This window comes from Callithrix jacchus, chromosome 7 (genome assembly GCF_049354715.1).
Source record: "Callithrix jacchus isolate 240 chromosome 7, calJac240_pri, whole genome shotgun sequence".
NCBI classification, from domain to species: domain Eukaryota; kingdom Metazoa; phylum Chordata; class Mammalia; order Primates; family Cebidae; genus Callithrix; species Callithrix jacchus.
The window spans coordinates 98,911,095-98,932,459 of NC_133508.1; the positions used below are offsets into that span (position 1 = coordinate 98,911,095).

Here is a 21,365-nt window from a genome sequence, read left to right on the forward strand (position 1 = left end):
TTTATTTTTATTTTTCTGTTTTGAGCCAGAGTCTCACTCTGCTACCCAGGCTGGAGTGTAGTGGCACAATCTTGGCTCACTGCAACCTCTGTCTCCTGGGTTCTAGTGATTCTTGTGCTTCAGCCTCCTGAGTAGCTGGGACTACAGGCACACACCATCGTGTCCACCTAACTTTTCTATTTTTTGTAGAGGTGGGGTTTCACCATGTTGGCCAGGCCAGTCTCAAACTCCTGACCTCAAGTAGTTTCCCTTGCCTCAGCCTCCCAACATGCTGGGATTACAGGTGTGAGCCACTGCATCCAGCCTAGGTTAGCCAAAATTAACTGGAATTGAATGAACAAATTTAGTGGGAATTTGTTAATAATTGATTTTGATAATTGAGATTTAATTTAGAAGGCACCTTTCAGATGTGGTTTTAGATATTCAGGTATGTTTCCATTTCTGTTATTGTAAGAATCTACATATATTTGCATTCTTACATAATAAATATTTATATCATAGTGGTTGCTTTGATGCCCTTAAATTACATTATTAAGTTTTATATTTTGAATAGTGCACATACTAAGGCAGAGAAATGTTTCAGAACTTAAAATTCAGTAAAGGATGGAAGAAAAACTAGATAATCCTTAAGAACTTAATCACCACTTAACAGGAAAACCGCCTTCTGAGCTTTACACTTAAAAATACATATAGTCAGTTCTAACTGTAGAATTTTTTGTTCTTCATTGCATTCCTATAGGTATGTATTGTAACTTCTATTGCTTTTTGAAATTTTATTTTAAATTTATAAAATTCTGGAATTTTCCTTTTCATCTCATTTACCTCACAGTCAGCAGCATACATACTGACAATTGTTTCTGTACAAATTATATAATTTTCTGCCAACAAAGAATTAGATATTCTTTCTGTCTTTTTGCTTCTTAGTTGATAACTACTTTGATTCAAATTAAAGGGCTCATCTTACTTCTACAGCTAAACATTGGGGCGGGGAGTGGGGGTTACATTCAATCCTAACTTGAATGTTTTTCTTAAGTCTTAAGTATACTTAGAGATGTGTACAGCACGTTTTCACCATTTGTCAGTGATACCTAGAACTATTATCTACTGTGACATTTAGATGACAGGTAAACACAATTCAAATTTGGTTTTGGACAAGTTAATTAATGTGTTATACTGTTCCTTGTTGTAATTAGGTAATAAATTCTAAAGTTCAAAAATATTTTTTGCAAGGCCAGGCAAAGGTTTAGCAAAAGCCATGAAAGGCCACGTCCCTGGCTATTATTGTATTCGGTGTGTGCTGTATGAATTTATTAGGTAGCTGAGTAGGGCCAAGACAGATTAGGCCTACGATGTTTAGAACAAGAAGTACTGCAGAAACATTTAGCTACAGAGAGAAGATATTAGTAGAGTGGGAGAACTTTTAGCTTATAGAGGGCTTACTTAGCAATATTGAAGAGATTGAAAATTCACTTTGGAATATTTCATTTTAGTTAACCACTTTTCTCATGAATAACCTTTTCTCTAGAATAAGAACTTCTTGAAGAGCCTAACAAAATTGCATGCATCCACTGGTGTTTATGTAACCTCCTCATTTATAAAATAGAGATGCTAATCTCTAGCACAAAGGATTGTGTGGATTAAGTGAATTAGTGTGTAAGAAAATAGGAAATGTTATATTATTATGGAAATGTATTAACAATTACTCAGTTTAGAAAATAAACACAAAAGTTTTGATACTGTCTTCAAAGATAGAACCATCCTATAATGTTTGTACTCTATCCATTTTTAACTCTCTAGATTAGAAAAAATAATAAGTAGATGCCTTTGTTTAGTGAAGTCTAAATTTAATTTTAAAATTGCATTCTAAAATACAGCCAATTCTTGATAAGCCATATGTGAATTACCCAGTTGTGGATTATTGGCCAGAAGTTTGCTTTTTATATAAATTGATCTGAACTTTAGGGAAAGAGGCCAGGGGCATTGGTTCACACCCATAATCCCAGAATTTTGGGAGGCCAAAGTGGGCAGATTGCTTGAGGCCAGGAATTCGAACCAGCCTGGCCAACATGGTGAAACCTGTCTATACTAAAAAATACGAAAATTAGCTGGGTGTGGTGATGCACACCTGTAATTCTAGCTACTTAGGATGCTGAGGCAGGAGAATCCCTTGAGCCTGGGAGGCAGAGGTTATGGTGAGCCTGGGTGACAGAGCCAGATTCTGTCTTAAAAAAAAAAAAGGTGGGGTAGGGGGAAGATGAGTGAGCAGTTAAAGGAGCTTGCATTAGTCTATAGAACAATAGGGTAGCTCTCCAGACAGGTCAGTGACAGAATACTGATGGAAGTTGTGTAGCTGAGTAGGGGAAAGAGGTTTACCTTTATACCTGAAATGAACACTTTAGTCTGATACACAGTTCTGCAACTCAATCATGTGGCCAAAGTACAAAGTGTGAAAATTCACTTCATGAAAGGCACTTTTAATTAGATTGGATCAAAGCAAAAGAGAAAGCAACAAGGAAGACAGTATATATGATTAGGTTGTACGTTTCTTTCTTAGATTTTAGGGTACAGGTAGTAGCTTTGTTGGCTATTATTTGAAGAGGTAGAATAATTGTTAGTCTCAAATATGCCTAATCACTCCAGATAGTGCTAGTTAAAATCCCACTCTGTATGTGTGCCATATTAGAAGATTCACTGATCCATATCATGCCTTACAGGATTATGTCATGGCAAACAATGGTATGTAATTTGCCAAGAGCATTAATATTATGGCTTGACTGTTTCTAAGCAACAAAACTCTTCCGAAATTTGGTTGTAAGTTTTTATACAGTAATTTCTTTCCTGTTTGTAGGTGAGGTTTTTATAGTATGCCTTAATTATCTCTGTCTTGTTTCCCTAGTATTTATTTGTAATGTCTGTTTTCCATAGACTGTTGTCTCTGTGGAAGATTACTTATACACACACTAGCATTAATACCAATGTTGGGTAACATTTATTGAGTGTTTACTGAGTGCTAGATAATGTTCTAATTGCTTTACATATAATTAGACCATGTATTCCTCACAAGAACCATGTGAAAGAGATACTCTTATTCTTGTCGTTTTAGAAGTGAAGAAACACTTCTAAAGTTAAGCAATTAGTCCAGTAAAGTTATGCACAGTAAAGTTAAGCAATTAGTCCAATTCATACAGGCGGTATATGGTAGAACTAGAATTTGAACAGAAGCTGGGGCCCAGGTCTCTTTTTTCTTTCTTTTTCTTCTACCACCTCCTCCTCCGCCAGGTCTGTGCCTTTAACCATCATACTATACTGCTCTTTTCTTTGTGAGTGCTAATTCCATGTGCATTTCATTATGGGGCATCCCTATAATAAATTTATTACAGAAGACCTTTTTGTTTTTCCAGCTTGTGAAAAATTTCATATCTTAAAAACTAAGCTACTAGATAGTATTCTCATTTTTCATGCTTATATGAAAGTTTAGCAAGTATTAAAAATTAATATAGTGTGCTCATATGCATTGTGCAAGAGCTAGTTTTTATTGCTTCAGAAGACAATCGTTGCAAGTTTAAGAATCCTAAAGTAGTACAAGTAATTTGTTGTGGGTTAATGTTCAGTAATGAAGCAATTATTAGGTAGTCCAAGAGTCTGTAATTTTTAATTTCTACCAAAACGCTTGGAAAAAAAAAAGAATAGAACTCTATGGATTTTACCTTCAGTTGACCTTATAAATTAAACATGGCAAGTAGATATTTTCTGGTGTTTTGATTTATGTTGAACTTTGAATAACCCCTCATGATTATAATTCAGTGGAAATGTTTGACATTAGCCAATTTTTGAACATTAGCCATGATATTGCCATCCTTGGTACTTTTTGAATTTCAGTGATTTGGGAGATGAAATTTATTAATCAATAATTCTCCTTTTTGCCACATCCTATTCCTCTTTTCTTTCCGCTCTTGAGTGACTCAGTTTTTGCCAAAGCAGATATTTTTGAAACACTATTTTTATCTCTCTCAAAGTGTGAGAGAGATAAACATAGAAAGCATAATAACTAGCCACTGAGAGGTGATTCATCCGTAAATACTGTTAGTAATGCTTTAACAATTTGTTTGAAAGACCAAAGGCAAATGGCAACTCAATAAAAAGACTGGTGAAAAGATTCCTCCCTTTAAAAATGGACAGTTATTAATTTTTCTTAACAGAGGAAGTGGGTTATAAAACCGAAATATAAAATACTGCAGTGTTACTGAGTCTTGGATATAGTATGCCTTAGTATTTGTGCAAAAATTTACTGTGTAGTTTTGACTGCCTATTAACTCTATTAGAATTCTCTTTTTAAAAGTTATATAAACGTCGTAGGAAGGGATTGCGTACATTTCACATATATCTTTAAGTTGTCTTTTTCCTTATGTACAACAGAATGACTTTCTGAGCACACACTGAAAATGTTTTAAAAACAGGTAATATACATACATATGTCATACAAATTCAAAGGTGTACGAAGATATTCTGTGACAAGTATATCTACCCGCTTACTTCTTTCAGGTAAAAAAACCTGTTTTTCTTGTCCATCCTCTCAGAAACACTATATATACTGGTTATATAAGTAATAGTTCTTGTTTAATTTAAAAAAAATTGTTGTCATGTAAATGGATTATATCATATACCCTTTAAGGGCTCTGTGTTTTTTTTCTTAAAGTTATATGCTCTTTCACTTTGGTATTTATAGAGCTACCTCTTTGTAATGACTGCATAGTATTTTTATTGTTGATGTACAATAATTTATTTAACCAGCCTTCTGTACCCAGTTGGTGGGTATTTTAAGTAAGGCGTTAGTGGATATTTTTGTGATACTCTTTTGTTAAAAGGTGGGAATAAATCTTGTGATAGGTAGGTGATAAATTCCTAAGAGTGGAATTGCTCATCAGAAGAGCATACTATGTCTTTTAAATTTTGGTACATATTTACCAGCTAGCTTGCATTTAACAGTTTGTGAGACTCACATATGTTTAGACCACTTAAAATCGATCCTTTCTTATGTAGAGTTATTTCTTTATTCAGATAATTCTTGTGGAAGATAGTATAATCGGGTGTGTAATTCATGAATTTGCTAATGGTTTTCTATGATGTGGATAGATAAGTGATAGCGATATATAACTATCAATTTTGTTTCAACTTTCTATATGGCAGTAATTAATTCATTGGCCTTTGTAGCTAAGAGGACATGAAGTATTTGCATTCTGACTGTGGTATTAGTGCCCAAAACTCTATTTCTATTTCTTCCACCAAAGTTTATTTATTCTTTATTCTTCTTCCACAAATTTTAATCTTGTTTCACTTTTTTTTAAATAGAAAATTTAGCTTTAAAGTGTTGGGATTTGGGGAGGGGATTAGGACTTTAATATTTACCAAGAGATTTGAGAATTTGGGTAAATGCTAATATCAGTATGTACTGTTCAATAGCCTATGCAAGCCTACTATCTTTATGTTCCCCTTAGCTAATCAGTTTACAGAATTTAGGATTTAGCATTTGATGGGTATTGACATAATTTTAACACATTAGTAGTATATAGAATGGTAACATTATAAAGATAGGTATAAAACCATATTATTTCCAGAATCTAAAATATAAAGTATAGGCATGTACTGTAAGTTATTATACAGTTTCACTTTAATGCTCAAGGGATCTTATAACATGGCCACTGGCATCTGGGCTTTTTTTTTCCTCTTACTTTTTTTTTCTGAGAATTCTTTGGGTCCACTTCACCCATGTAAGATATTGATTGGTACTGAGCAAAATGCAGTCAATCTGCTGCTAATGGCAGTATCTGTAGTCGTGCAGATATATTGTATGCCTTACTGTTGAACAAACCACACAGCTGCATTTAAAGGTCACTTTTTGCTTAACAGAACTTAGGGGAACTGATAAAGGCTACTTTTTGCCCATCCCTGATTCCTATCTACATTTATTTTTAATAACATCAAAGTTCTGTAAGTTCCAGTGCCAACTGGGCTGAAGATTTCTTTTCACAGGGGATTTGCTTCCTTTCGCTCTATGGGAAAGTTCTGTATCCTTTAAATCATTTTAAGCTGCTTCATTTGAAAAATAATTCTTAGTGGTGTGCTCATGGAGTGGATTGATTGTGGCTAGTGGGGAAATTCTCTCATGGCTTAAATATTGCTTTTCAAGCCTGCGAAGTGGGTGAATGAAGGGAGCCCACTCCTGGTGTGTGCAGTTTGTAGTATGCTCAGGATGGCGACTGACTTCCAAAAACCTCAGTGCAGCAAGACTAAAGGCATCAGGAGACCAGAAGCCACTTAATAAGAGATCAAAGAGGCTGTGTGTATATCAGCTTGAAATCCAGATAGTACAGATCAAAAGCCTGCCTTAGTGAGGCAGCTGCAGGGGGATGAAGTTAGCAGGAGGCCTCAAAGATCTTAAGTCAGGCCTGATGTTGAACTTTGCAGGGATTTCATGGCTCTGGAATACGAATTTGGCAAAAAATCCCATTGTGTCTAGTGGGGGCAAAGGAGAGTAACGGGCAAGCAGCAAATGCTTGTCAGCTGGGTGGTGCTTTCTCATAGGGTAGCTTTCCTTTTAGCACATGTTTATCCATGCAGTTTCTGCTTCATACTCAAAGACATTGCTGAGGAGGAGAGGTTCCTGAAGATGGTGAATCTCCAGTATTATCTTTAGTAAGTATTTCAGAAATGGCCAAACTATAAATATCAGTGTTTTTGGAATGGCCACAGAGAGCTAAAATGTGGGCGTAAAGGTGCTCAGATTTATTGCCATACCTGGTAATCACATCTCTCCTGTGAAGCGCTCAAGATATTGCAGGAAGGGTGTGGGTATCAGCCTGGCTATGCATCTGTCTCTCATGTAATTAAAAAAAAGAACAACTATTTTTTAAAAAAGGAAAAGAATAGGAATAGTTCATCTAGAGAAGAAATTCGGTCTCTAGAGCCGTTTTATCACCAGTCTTCTCCCTGCAGTAATGGGTGTGTTTTGGAGTTCCCACTTGAGTGTGATGGGAGTATTAAGAACCGTGGTAGTAGATAAAGTCATAGCCCTTCCTAGAGTGTGCCAGACTGATTGAATCAGATTAACAAATAGGTTTTGGGAATCTGTTTGTTCAAGGCGTGGTGATTTGTGCTGCTCTGCCCTGTTCATGGGTGTTGTTTGGAGCAGGCAGTGATCCAGAAGAGACAGGCTTTCCCAGTGAGTGCCAGAAAGTGGTGCTGCCTCCTTCTCTTACCAAACATCTAGTCTGTGAATGATGCTTGGAAGCGGATTGACTTGACTGGCTGATTCTTACATATTTGTAGGGCTCAAGTTTCCCTTTCAACCCTTCCCTCTGTACTTTATTTTAATCTGATATTGCAGTTTTTTTTTTTTTTTTTTTGAGATGGAGTCTGGCACTGTCCCCCAGGCTGGTGTGCAGTGTGGCAAGATCTCTGCTTACCGCAACCTCCGCCTTCCAGGTTCAAGCGATTCTCCTGCCTCAGCCTCCTGAGTAACTAGGATTATAGGCGCCCCCTCCCATCATGCCTGGCTATTTAATCTGATACTACATTTATCAGCACAGCACTGTGAACATATGGGATGGTTGAGCACTACCTTACGAGTCAGAAAGGGCCCAAATGTCCAGGTTTGCATTCTGGCTATACTCCTAGGACTTTGGCAACCTTGTTAGTCTTTTTTAGTCTCCATTTACTAAAATGGCAATATCTAAAATAGAAGTAATATTTGTTTTATAAGGTTACAAGGACTAAATAAAAAGGTGAGTATGAGTTGGGTATGGTGATTCATGCTTGTAATCCCAACACTGGGAGGCTGAGGCAGGAGGATTTCTTGAAGCCAGGAGTTCAAGACCAGCCTGGGCAACATAGTGAAACTGTCTCTACAAAACCGAAAAAAATTTAGTTGGGCATGGTGGCGTGTACCTATAGTCCCAGCTACTCGGGAGGCTTGAGCACAGGTGTTCAAGGCTGCAGTGAACCGTGATGACACCACTGCACTTCAGCCTGGCTGACAGAGTGAGACCAGGTCTTAAAAAAAAAGGAAGATGGATATAAACACTTATGCTTTTTTTTTTTTGAGACAGAGTTTTGCTTTTGTTATTCAGGCTGGAATGCAATGGCGCAATCTTGGCTCACCACAACCTCCGCCTCCTGGGTTCAGGCAATTCTCCTGCCTCAGCCTCCTGAGTAGCTGGGATTACAGGCACGCACCACCATGCCCAGTTAATTTTTTGTATTTTTAGTAGAGACGGGGTTTCACCATGTTGACCAGGATGGTCTCGATCTCTTGACCTCGTGATCCACCCGCCTCGGCCTCCCAAAGTGCTGGGATTACAGGCTTGAGCCACCGTGCCCCGCCTGCTTTTCTTAGCACAAAATAGTCAGTGTTCCTATTATATTTACTAAAAAATGGTGATAATGATAATGAAGATTTTTGAAGATAGAATCTGATTACAAATTTGTTATGTTTGTTATTCATTCTCACCTTTAAAAGATATGAGCCAATATGGAGACTATAAAAATGAAAAGATATACTCCCCTTAAAGATCTTATATATAATAAATGTTTGCTGAGCATCTCTTCTTCCAGGTATTGTTCTAGGCATTGGGGAGCTAGCAGTGAGCAACTCAGATGAAGTCTGTCCTCATGGAGTTTAAATTCAATTTGAAGTAGACAGACAGTGGATGAATAAGCATATATTACAACAATATATTATACAGAGAACAGACTTGGTAACAGCTCTGTACAGTATGTTATAATTTTAGCAATGGTGAAAGTAAGACTAAAAGACTCTCTCAGTGTTATTTCTTGGGATCCAGAGAGGCCTTATGGGGGAATTGAGGTCCGCTGTGTGGACAGTAAGGGACTGGACATTCTAGCTGCAGTGAATAACCCAGAATTAAAAAGTTAGTCCTGATTTCATGTCTTTATTTTCTTTCTTAACTGAATTGCTTAATATTTTCCTAAACTTTCAAATTTTATTTATTTTAATGAAAAATCATTTGAAAACTTTGTGTTATGATTTTTTATTTGGAAAACATGGCCACAGGTTTAATAGCTAACAATTATGTACTGCTTACAGTTCCCTCTTTTTTGAGGTTTTACTTCCCTTGGCTTCAATTAGTTATGGTCAACTGCAGTCTGAAAATATTAAGCTATTTTTGAGAGAGACCACATTCGCATATATTTTATTACAGTATATTATTATAATTGTTCTGTTTCTTATTATTAATCTCTTACTGTGCCTAATTTATAAATTAACCTTTACTGTAGGTGATATGGTTTGCCTCTGTGTCTCTACTCAAATCTCATCTCAAATTATAATCCCCATGTGTCAGGGGAGGGACCTGGTGGGAGGTAATTAGATCATGGTGGTAGTTTCCTCCATGCTGTTGTTGTGATCAAGATCTGATGGTTTAAAAGTGCGTGGCAACTCCCCACTTGTTCTCTCTCTCCTGCTGCCATGTAAGATGTACCTTGCTTCCCCTTTGCCTTACGCCATGATTATAAGTTTCCTGAGGCCTTCCCAGCCATGCGGAACTGTGAGTCAATTAAACCCCTTTTCTTTTATAAATTACCTAGTCTCAGGTAGTTCTTTATAGCAGTGTGAAGATGGACTAATACAATAGGTATGTAGGTAAGGGATCAATCAGAGTATATATAGGGCTTGGTACTTTCTGTGGTTTTAGGCATCTGCTGGGGGTCTTCAGACATATTCCCCATGGATAAGGGGGGACTACTGTACTCTGAGTCAGGCACTGTTTAAAACACTTTAGGTATATTGACTGATTTCATCTTCGCTACAACCACCAGGCTACAGGGCCTATATCATTTTTATTTTATGGATAAGGAAAACTGATGCTGAGGTTAAGGCGTTTGCTCATGACCACCCAGTTAGTAAATGGTGCTGAGCTCCTGAGTCTGTGGTTTTGTCAGGTATAGTCTGTAGACCAAAAATAATACTAATTCTTCATAATTATGGCTCAACTGAAAGGTGATAGAAATTTCTAGTTATTTTGTCATTCTAGAGAGACATACTTAATATAATTTTAAAAGCTTTTCTTCAGATTATTCTTGAACCCTATGATCCCTTGCCTTTACTCTCCTCACCTGGCCAGAACTCTTCACTGACATAATATTTATTTATTTATTTATTTATTTATTGCCACCCGAGAGTATAAACTGTATGCTTTACCTTGGATTTCCTAGCAGAACTCTTTGGCCTTTTTCCGGCACAGTTTCAAAGTTAGCAAAGTTTTAATTCTACATTTTGTGTGCTATATATGAGCTTTGGTTGACCTTTAATGGAGTAGAAAGAAAAGAGCAAAACACTGCAGAATCTTTTCTAAAGAATGAAGGGCATCCTGTGACTTTGATGTGGCTGTGTTGTCAGGTTGTCTCCCAGTGTAGAGATGGCTCCCATCTTACAGTCTCTGCTCAGGGAGAATGAAAACTGAGGGTGCCATGCTGTTCTGAGCCTCTCTTTGTGCATTTGAGAGGTTATAGATTTGCATATCTGGAGGGCATAGATTGAACACTCTGTTTTCATATTTTAATGTTTGAATGTACCATCACGAGGTGAAGGGTTTAGCAGATGATAGCACTGCTGGTCTAAGTCACATATGCTCAGTTGCATTTAGAGGGCAATAAATGGGATGGAAACTGTTTAATTCCTGAAACCCGTATATCCTTTTAACATTTTTTCCATCATAATTTTCATAGGAATAATAATAACATTACTATTACTATGAAATTTATGATGGAATAGAAGTTATTACTATGAAGTGATTATTATGGACTTACTAAGCATATTACATGCCTTGTTGAACACTATTAATAACTGAAATCTGTACTATTGTTATTTCCATTTACAAATCAGAAACTCAAATCTTCAAGATTAAAAAACTTGATCACTATCATTTGGCTAGAATTTGTGTTTAAATTAAGTTGACAGTGATTTATTTGGAAAATTAAAATAAATTCCAAAATTGCAAAGCTTTAATCTTTTATATGTCTATACTTTCCCTGCATCATAATAATTTTCAACTAATATAATTTTTTTCTGGAAGATAATGGAGTATTTCTTATTTATAAATTCATATTCTACATTTATAAAAATTGTAAGGTATACATAACATGAAATTTACCATCTTAACTGTTTTAAAATGAATAGTTCAATAGTGTTATGTATATTCACATTTCAACTAATGTAATTTTTGTTATTTTTTTAGAGGGAGTCTTACTGTTGCCCTGGCTGGAGTACACTGGTGCTATCTTGGCTCACTGTAACCTCTGTCTCCCTGGTTCAAGCAATTCTCCTGCCTCAGCCTTCCTAGTAGCTGTGATTACAGGTGCACACCACCACACCTGGCTAATTTTTTTTGTATTTTTAGTAGAGATGGGTTTCGCCATGTCGACCAGGCTGGTCTCAAACTCCTGGTCTCAAGTGATCTGCCTGCTTGGCCTCCCAAAGTGCTGGGATTACAGGCATGAGCCACTGTACCCGGCCACAACTAATGTAATTTTAATTGTGCTTGAGTACTGCTGTCTGCCTGGTGGAACCCCAGGCATTTCAGCAAGATGATGGGGCTTTTAGATAAAGGACAGTTGTATGGTTTGTTTTGTTTTCCTTACAACTAGCAAACTTCCTGGACCAGGAGTAGCTGGTAACCATGTGAACAATTACAGCATGACATAAAATTTTCAAGAGATGAAACATCCAAGGAATGTATCTAATATACAAAGAAGTTATTCAGTAGGAGACCAGAAGGGGATATAACAAAGGAAGAGTTTGCAAGAAGTGATTTCCATGGGACTCCTGCTTAAACCATTTAAAATATTGTGGTGCTTAAAATAGGTTTTTAAAGTCCTAAGCTTTAAAGGATAAAAGTATGTGCAAGCTTATGTACTTTTTGTTCCTCTTTAGAATATATTTTGACCTTTTAGCAAGTTTCTTTGTCCACTTCTCTTCCATTTTACTTTTTATTGCCTTCTGTGCTGTGCTTACTGTGTAGCTCTGGGACCGTTTAGTTCTATGTCTGATGTGTGGAAAAATCTATTCTTACTGCCTAATAGTATTTAGGAAGTAATAAGACATGAGGAGCCAGGAACCATATCAGTGTAATCTATCTTGAGTGGACTGAACGTATTTTGTGGGCACTTACTTTGAACATGATGGTGTTGTGGTAATTGGTATGATTAGTGTAATACTTTGCTATATTATAAAATAGTTAAAAATGGAGTTAGATGTTAGATAAGATAGCTTGTTCATTATTCATTAGAATCAATTAGTTATTGCTTTGCATTCACTGTAAATATGTTTATTTCTCTTTCCCAAAAGTAAATGCTTAGCCGATTGGTCAAATCAGAAGATAGTCTTTTGAAATTATTAATTAGGTCATGTGCGGTGGCTCACGCCTGTAATCCCAGCACTTTGGGAAGCCGAGGTGGGTGGATCACGAGGTCAAGAGATCAAGACCATCCTGGTCAACAAGGTGAAAGCCCGTCTCTACTAAAAATACAAAAATTAGCTGGGCATGGTGGTGTGTGCCTGTAGTCCCAGCTACTCGGGAGGCTGAGGCAGGAGAATTGCTTGAACCCAGGAGGCAGAGGTTGTGGTGAGCCGAGATCATGCCATTGCACTCCAGCCTGGGTAACAACAGCGAAATTCTGTCTCAAAAAAAAAAAAAAAGAATTGAAATTATTAATTATACCCTATTGTTTTAAACCAGAACTGTTCTTGTGATTTTAATTCAGCAAATGTTTCCTGGCATGGCTTTTGTTGCTCTGAAATGGCAAAGGAAAAAGAAAAGGTGTTTTAAGACACATTTTATTAAAAAAGGACACATGCTGTCATATGTATTTTGTTGTTCTTTTTTTTTTTTTATGGTGGAATACCCTTTTTGAGTTTTGTGACCCAAGTGTACATCAGCTTCATTGCCCATGCAGTGCTTTGAATTAACTTATATCTTTCCTTACTTTTTATAGTAGTTTTGTGAATGTTTGGTTAGAAATTATGGACACATTTGAGTCAAGATACTCTTGTCAAATTAAGTTATAGGATTTTAGAGTTGAGAGAAGGGATCATAACTAGTATATCCAATTTTTTATTTTACGTTTGTGAGGAAACTGACTCAGAGAAATGGAGATACTCATGAAACTGTACACATCCAGATGGGGACCAAACTAGGGCTCAAAATTTGTCTCTTCTAATCCACACTCATCCTGCCACTAAGGGGCTGAATAGCTGTCTTCATTGTTTCCCTCTCTTATATATCTTTTCTCTTTCTAAAATCTTGGAATTTCTGTTCTCTGACATTACGCACAGTGAAAATTTTAATTCATGCTAGCAGTGCCACCAAGCTTCTGCAGATTACTGTTTTCCTTTTTCCTTAAGGTATATAAGTCTCTCTCTGTGTGTGTTTATGTTTGTAAAAGAACATTTTCTTTGCCTCTTTGTACCCAGTTTCTTCTTTTGCCTACCTCCAGAATGAAATAGTTGTCTCCCTTTTATTTATTTTTAATGTTTTTTAGAGATGAAGTCTCACTGTATTGCCCAGGGTGGTCTTGACCTCCTAGACTCAAGTGATCCTCCCACCTTGGCCTCCCAAAGTGCTGGGATTACAGGTGTGAGACACTGTGCCCATCCAGCTGTCTTCCTTTTAAACTTAATGGTTTCTTCCTACATTCTCTATTTTAGCAACTTCCTTAAGATCTTGCTTTGAAATTTATTTAGCTGTTAATTAATTTAGATTTTTAACGTAATACTCCTTAGTTCAAATAATAATGGCCACATGTAAGAGTATAGTTTTCAAGAAGCCAATGTTTGGCTACCTGCTGTTTTCATATTTTCCTCAGTCGAACATTATTGAGTTGGAATAATTCTCTGTCTGGTATTACATAGTTAACTATTCATGTTGTCCAAAAATTAGTGTCTGTAGTTCCTTTAAAATTAGCTTTGAAACATACTTTCTTTTACTGAAATAAAAACAAATATCTGTGGAATGAAGCTTACAGCCTAGTTTTGTAGTGATATGTGCTATAGTATTGAATTTATTGAGTGGTAGATTGTTTCTTTTCACTTGTAGAATACTTTCTATTTTGGAGTTGATTAAAGTTGTTTTGCTAGTCCTTCCTTGGAATCATTTCATCCTTGTGAAGGATCTCTGTAATACAGCCATAGAATGGGTATTTTGGTGTGCTGAAGTATGCAACCCAGCCTAGAACTTTAATAACATACCATTAGACTATATAAATTAGGCCAGGCACAGTGGCTCATGCCTATAATCCCAGCACTTTGGGAGGCTGAGGCGGGAGGATGCCCTAAGCCCAGGAGTTTGAGATCTGCTGAGCAACATAGGGAGACCCCATCTACAAAAAATAAAAGTGATTTAGCTGAATGTGGTGTGTACCTGTGGTCCCAGCTACTCAGGAGGCTGAGGTGGGAGGATTCCTTAAGCCCAGGAGGTGGAGACTGCAGTGAGCTGTGATTGTGCCACTGCACTGAAGCCTGGGCGACAGAGTGAGACCCTGTCTCAAAAAAGAAAAAAGACTCTATGAATAAACCATATTTCCTCTCAGGAATTTAGTTGACCAACTTTATGTTTAATACACTCAGTCAACAATAAGAGTCACAATTGATCCATTTCTTTGTCATCCTGCTGTGTGGTCTTTAAATTCCTATCCTGTTATTTAATGTTTTTAAAAGTTTGAGTGTTACATACAGAAGAGATTTTTTTGAAAAACAAGCCCAAAAGGTATTCTTCACTTTGGATGTAGTTAAGTCTTTGTTACACCTTGTGTTTCTTTATTGGGATAATACTGCAAAGCATATAAATGTTAAATATTAGAACAATTCTTGGTATGTATCTCATGTTCTCTTATTTCCTAAATACCTCTTACTGATGCATTTGCCAGTTTATTACATATGATATTTTTCTTGTTAATTCCTTCTGTCTCCTCGTTATGTCACATGCTCTGCTTCCTGTCTTTTCACTGAGTTTGCCACGGTAGCTTGGATTTGCAGTCTAGGTTTTGGAGCAGTTTCACAACTAGAGCTATCCACATCTTTGAGTTGATGTCTGTCTCTGACAGAGCTACATTTCAGCTGAACCACCTCTCCGCTCCAGGTGATGTCCCTGCACTCTGCCTTAGTTTATGTGAAATCTCTTTGATCTTTGGGATGTACACAAATACTCATATAATACATTTTATAGACACATCGGAAACTTTGAAACCCATCCATTTGAGCATAATGATTATCACATGTTTGAATTCATTCATGTAAAGGTGTTCTCATGCCCACCAAATGAATGAATTCTTGAGAAAGTAACTGTACATTGAAATTTGGCAAACAAATGCATGTTTTACCTGTACACGCAGGCATGCTGCACATTCTGAAGTTTCTAACTTTTCATCTGCTAGGTACTGAAACATAAACCTCTATTGGCCAAGTGTCATAAATTTAAGGGATTCAGTTTTATACACTTTTGTAAGATGATAAAAATATCTTCTAACATATTTGTCTTCTTTTGACATTCGTTCATTTAGCAAGTACTTAAGTTAGAGAAGCGGCATTGCTTAGTGTGGCTAAAAGCACAAACTCTGGAATTTGACTGGTTTAATTTCTGGCTCTGCCATTTACCAGCCATGTGCTTTGGTTAAGTTATTTAATTTTTCTTAATTTCCTCACCAAGAAAGTGGGCATAATGATGGTACGTACCTATCTCATGATGGTGTGAGGATTAAATGGGTTCAAATAAATAAGATTCTTAGAACAGAGCCTGGTATGGCAAGAACTTAGTAAGTGTCATCAGCTGTTGTTATTCCTATATGATGGAATGCGGGTTTTGCTTTTGGAGTACTTGTCATCCAGTGGAAAGAGAGAAACAAATTAGATAGTTATTTGACATTTTAACTACTCTTTAGGGCCTTCTCCGTGACAAGCGTTGTAGTAGGCCCTGAAAATCAGGCAACAAATAAGCAAACACATTCTTGGTCTCATAAAGCTTACTTTTAGTAGGAAGTAATTTAAAGGAAGTCATTTACAATAATCTCAGTAAAATGTAAAAAGTGTTTTAATGAAGAAAATGCAACAAGCTGTGGATACATCTAACAGGAAGACCAAACTAATTCTAAAAGGTCAAACAGTAAAGGGAATATATTATGACAAATGCTGTAATTGAAGGTCTTGTTAGGTTTAGGGATATCACAGAGTAGGAAGTGCCTGGGTCTTCAGGGAGTAAGGGAATGATTCTCATTAGAGGAGACACTTGAGCTGACTGGTGGCAGAGTCTAGACAAATGGCAGTGGGTGAGGGACAGCATTCCTGGTGGAGGGAATGACTTGCATTATGCCATGCAGCATGACAAGGCATTTCACAATACCTGGATTTCCATGGTACTTTACTGTTGGGATTAAATGTTGGGCAAACGGGAGCAGGCAGTGGTACATATGGGGAGAGTGAGAGACGAGACAGAACTACCGTTCTGAAGGATTTTCCTTTCACGAAGAATAAAGGAGTTAGAACTTTATCCTGAAGGCAGTGGGTGTCCCTGAAGTTATTTTAAGCAGAGGAGGAATTATGATCACCGTTTTATTTTTAAAGACGCTTCTATTATCTCTGTAGAAAATGGACTCATGGGGGCAAGATTAGACACAGGTAGACGTATCAGCAAACCATAGCAGTTGCTCAGAAATAACGACAAGCTGAACCAAGGCGGTGGCGGTGGAAATGGAAAGGAAGAATCAGAAGAGATAAGAGATAAAAGATCAAACTGACATGCCTTAGTGAGCAACTCAATGGAGGGGTGGGGGGAGAAGGAAGAGCTTGGGTATGTGCTGATGCCACTCAGAGGATATAGGAGGAGAGGGGTCTGTCAACTTGGATTTCCCCAACATCAAAACATCCTATGTTCATAATAAATGTCAAACATTAGCATCACTTGAAGAAACATTAGAAATCCATTTATCCACTTTTCTTCAGTCTGGCTTGGTGATTTTATTCACTTAGGAGGCAAAGCAGTTACGTGGTTCACTAGGATTTCCTAGCTGAGTAAGAAGGTGTAGAATTCAGGTCCACACTCCTGTCTTCACGTGTAGTATTCCGATGAAAGTTTGCTGTTCTTAATTAATTATAGGTGTTTGATAATAAATATATATATTTTATTATACTTTAGGTTATGCGGTACATGTGCAGATCATGCAGGGTTGTTGCATAGGTACATACATGGCAAGGTGGTTTGCTGCCTCCATCCCCCCGTCACCTATATCTGGCATTTCTCCCCTTGTTATCTTTCATTGACCCTCCCCTAGCCACCCCTAAACAGACCCCAGTGTGTGATTCTCCCCTCCCTATGTCCATGTATTCTCATTGTTCAACACCCTCCTATGAGCGAGTACATGCGGTGTTTGGTTTTCTGTTCTTGTGTCAGTTTTCTGAGAATGATGGTTTCCAGATTCATCCATGTCCCTACAAAGGACAAGTTTGTGATCATATTTTTAAAAGGTGTAAGGATCTGTTTGGGTGTCTGTAATTCTAGCCCTTTGGGAGGCCAAGGAGGGTGGTCACTTGAGGCCAGGAGTTCGAGACCAGCCTGACCAATATGGCAAAACGCTGTCTCTACTAAAAATACAAAAATTAGCTGGGAATGACAGCGCACACCTGTAATGTCAGCTATTCGGGTGGCTGAGGCATGAGAATGCAGCCTGGGTGACAAAGTGGGACTCTGTCCCTCCCAAAAAATGGTGTAGGGTACAACTTTCAGAAATCATTGGGTTGAACCAAATATGTCGTGCACTATTAGAGCATGTATAATAATATAAACTTTTTTAATAAAGAGGAAAAAAATTCCTTCAGAAGACACTATCTCGCATAGTGTGTTTCTCATGATCTATGATTGGTCTTTAGTGCCCTCTATTGGCTGTTTCATCTAAAGCAGCATCTTGATTTCTTAAACACAGTGTTCCTTGCAGTGTTATTTACCAAAAGAAATATAAGAGATTTAAAAATTACAATGAAAGGTGATAAAAGCTGACAGGGACTTTGTTTTTAGTAGGAAGACAGAATAATTTTAGTAAGATGCCGTCAAGGGTGTGCACTTTGGCAGCACATACACTACAATTGGAATGATACAAAGATCAGCATGACCCCTGTGCAAGGATAACATGCACGTTTGTGAAGCACTTCATATATACCTATGTAAACAGGCCTGGGTACCTAGGGGTGGGGTAGGGGTTTGGGGAAGTATCTCTATAACATCTTGTTTGCTATAACATGCACACAATATTGTAGACTGTATTTGCAGAAAATGGAGCTTTCTGATGAGAAGCAGCCTGAGTCAGGCTGGTTTTTGAGCATTTTTATGCAGCAAAGCCTCAAGAATAGCAGCCACCCCAGTAGGCAGTAGCAGCTGCTGTTTTTCCATAGGGTGGCTGCTGTATGTGATGTAAAGGAAATGAAAGGAAATGACTGTTACTCATTAAAGCGATTTCATTCAGCTATGTGGGAAATCACAGGCAGAAAAGTCATCATAGAAAATGAAGCGCAATTATACATAATGGGGCATCTTCAGAGGTGGCTCATTTGTCCCCTCCCTGCCCCCCAAATGACAAAGGAGTTGCCTTTGGGTTCTGTCCTCCAGGAAAAGGGGTGGTAGATTAGATTTGGCGTTTAGAATAACTAGCGGTCTAAACCTGAATACGTTTTAGTAAGCAAGCACACCTGTCACTAGTTTGAGGTCTAAAGAAGGCCTCACTTTGTGTGAAACTCACTATGACTTTTCTGGCAATAAGGGAAACCTATTCATCTTTCAAGGGTAGAAGTCGATTTCCATTTCCTTCTGGTGAATCTTCCTTTAAAATGTTCCTAAAGTATCATTCAGTAGGATGCATTTTGAAAACCTACTCACCTATTTGGGTTAAAAATAATATTTTTAAATTTTGGTGTTATATGAAACTGCAGAGATTGTTCACAGACAACTTAGTGCAACCGTTTATTTGCTTTTGGTATATTTGCTGTTGCGGCTTTCTCTAAGAAAGTGTAGAAATGATTAATATGAAGGAATGTTAGCCGCTGTTCCTTTTATGAGAGGAATAAGCTATTATGTAGTCTCCTTCCCCCCCAATAAAAAAGCCTTTCATCAAAAACTGACATCCTAAATGAAGGAAATAATTGTACAGCTTATTTATTAGTGTGTCAAACTTAAAATGTAATGGTTTCATATTTCAGGATGGAAAGTGTGTTGTGATTCATGGTTGCCAGAGACAAAATAGACAGCTCTTTTATGTTACGGTGTCGATTGCCTGCTGATATGCCACTGTACTTTTTGGTTCTCTTCTGTTCTCTCCCTATGCAATAGCTCCCTCTACTTGAACATGATGGTGTAATTATAGTTTCACACTACTTTATTAGTGAGCTCCCCACACTCCTTTTTGCTTGTAACCCTCTTTATAAATGTGTGGTGGTATACATCAGAGCATGTAAAAGGACTCCTGACTGGGGGTAGAAAGGCAAGGTTAGTTGCAAAAAGCAAGATATTACGTTTGAAGGCATTCTTCAAGGAATTAGCTATGTAGCCTTTTTTGATTTAAATATGGTGTATTTGGTTAAAATTCCATGTAGTACTTTGAAAATGAACGCTGATGTCTGAAACACAGAGGCATAGAAAACTGGATCAGAAAACTTCAAAAGAATCAGCCACTTCAAACAGACATAGCTTTTGAACTTGGCAAATTCTTACTTTGCTAATTCCAAAGTTTTATAATTCCCACACAAACCTAGGGGTTTTTTTCTACTTTCCCTGGAAGTGTTTGAGAGAGGCTAGAGTACTAGAATCTCAAGTTACAATATCTCGCCTTGTGGAACAGCATGTGCATGATGAAACAATGGGAGAAGCGTAGAGAAGCCAAAGTGAATGCTGCTGTGTTTGGGATGTCGTTATTTTTTCTCCCCCTTGCTAAGTTACTACACCTCCACTGTCAAGACAAGTTAAGAGACTCTGCCGTGTGAATATGTCTTTCTTCTCCATTTACAACTCTTTGTTTCTTCTGACTATTATGATGCAGAGCAAGCTGTAGAGTGTGGTGGTCAAGAGTAAGGACTTAAGAGCCAGACAGCCTGGTTGGATCCTGGCTCTGCCACGCATCTGCTGGGCGATACTGGCTCGTTTCCTTAACTTACTGAGCCTCAGTTTCCTCATTCGTAAAACACAGACAATAAATCTACCTACATTCTAGAGTTCTAAGGATTAGATAAATTAGTGATTGTCAAGCCCAACCTATAGTAAATGCTACATATCAGTTTGTTAAATCAGAATACAATAGTGGCAATATAAATTGGTTTTTATTCGCCAGATGTATTCATTGAATGTCAATGTTGTCCTCAGTGCTTATCAAGTAATATGGGGCCCTCCCAGTGGGTGAGAGAGATCTGTACATTGCTTTTGTTCATAAATTCATACTTACTATATATTGGAATAGTTGTGACCTAAGGGCACTCTATCATAATTTTAAGTCATATTATTTATAAGTATACTCTGGAAAGTACAGTGGAATCTTCCATGGTTTCCATGTCTTTTCTGGAATTGCATGGTTTTATAGGAGGATTCTGTACTATCGGCGAAGGCATAGGAACGAAGTATCATTTCCCATATTATGATTATGTTAATTGCTTTTCTTGGAGCTTAATTATGGCTCCAGAGGAGTAATAGGCTTCTCTTTGGTCCATCATATAACTGTGCTTGAGAATGTCAGAGAATCTTGCCTAACAGTTCCTAGACTCTTATGGTCCAACTAAGTATCAATCACCAAAAATTTTAACAGGAAATCTATATGTTTTAGGCACTCAGACATGCCACTGAAATTGTTAAGATTATATTTTCACCTTGATACAAGCTGATATTTGTGTGATGTTTTATGTATTTATTTTTGGGGATAGGGTCTTGCTCTGTCACCAGGCTAGAGTGAACCATAGCTCACTGCAGCCTGGACTTCCTGGGCTCAAGCCCTAATCCTTCCATCTCAGCATCCCCCGCTCCACCCCCCAGGTAGCTTGGACTATAGACACACACCACCACACCTGGCTAATTTGTGTGTATTTTGCAGAGATGGGGTTTTCTCATGTTGTCTAGGCTGGGTCTTGAACTCCTGGGCTTAAATGTTCCCCCCACCTCGGCCTCCCCAAGTGCTGAGATTTCAGGCATGAGCCACTGCACCTGGCCTTTTAATTTTTTTAATATAAAAAACTTATTTTAGAGACAAGGTCTTGCTATATTGCCTAGGCTGATCTCAAATTCTTGAGCTCGAGCAATCCTCCCACCTCAGCCTCACAAGAACCTGGGATTATA

General features: G+C 37.7%; 1 protein-coding gene and 1 non-coding gene across 31 annotated transcripts in view; both read left to right on the forward strand.

Annotated features, from left to right (window-relative positions):
* Positions 1–21,365, forward strand: part of PATJ (PATJ crumbs cell polarity complex component) — a 411,839-nt gene that overhangs the window by 85,990 nt on the left and 304,484 nt on the right. The gene's annotated exons all lie outside the window — the stretch shown is intronic.
* Positions 18,115–18,216, forward strand: LOC118143395 (U6 spliceosomal RNA). Its single transcript, XR_004727616.1, has one exon. It is a non-coding gene; the product is annotated as a U6 spliceosomal RNA (small nuclear RNA).